We start from the raw sequence: 863 nt of genomic DNA, 5'->3' as shown, positions 1-863 counted from the left end.
GGCCTCAAAGGGCTTGGTAGGCCTCAGAAGTTGGATAGGCCTGAAAGATTTGGTAGGCCTCAGAAGTGGGGTAGGCCTCAGAGCTTTCATGGGTCGCAACCCTAGTAGGCCTCAAAAGCCTTGGTAGGCCTTAGTAGGCTTCAAAAGCCTCTGTAGGCGTCAAAGGGGTTGGTAGGCCTCAAAGGGCTTGGTAGGCCTCGGAAGTTGGATAGGCCCGAAGGATTTGGTAGGTCTCAAAAGCCTGGGTAGGCCTCAGAAGTTGGGTAGGCCTCAGAACCTTCATAGGTTACTTTCGTGGGTCGCAACCCTAGTAGGCCTCAAAAACCTGGGTAGGTCTTAAAAGCCTTGGTAGGCCTCAAAAGGCTTGGCAGGCCTCGGAAGTTGGGGAGGCCTGAAGGGTTTGGTAGGCCTCAAAAGCCTTTGTAGGCCTGAAGGACTTGGTAGGCCTGAAAGGGGTTGGTAGGCCTCAAAAGCCTGGGTGGGCCTCAAAAGGCTTTATAGGCCACAAACTTCGTAGGCCTCAAAGGGCTGGGGAGGCCTCAAAGGGATTGGTAGGCCTCAAAAGCCTTTGTAGGCCCGAAGGATTTGGTAGGTCTCAAAAGCCTGAGTGGGCCTCAAAAGGCTTTGTAGGCCGCAACCTTGGTACGCCTCAAAGGGCTGGGTAGGCCTCGGAAGTTGGGTAGGCCTCAGAGCCTTTGTAGCCCGCAATCCTAGTAGGCGTCAAAAGCCTTGGTAGGCCTTAAAAGTCTTAGTAGGCCTCAGTAGGTCTCAAAACCCTTTGTAGGCCCGGAGGATTTGGTGGGCCTCAAAGGGCTTGGTAGGCCTCGGAAGTTGGGGAGGCCCAAAGAATTTGGTAGGCCTCA

The sequence above is a fragment of the Mesitornis unicolor genome, unplaced genomic scaffold (genome assembly GCF_000695765.1).
Source record: "Mesitornis unicolor isolate BGI_N332 unplaced genomic scaffold, ASM69576v1 scaffold967, whole genome shotgun sequence".
In the NCBI taxonomy this organism is placed as follows: Eukaryota; Metazoa; Chordata; class Aves; order Mesitornithiformes; family Mesitornithidae; genus Mesitornis; species Mesitornis unicolor.
This window is presented reverse-complemented; position numbering follows the sequence as displayed.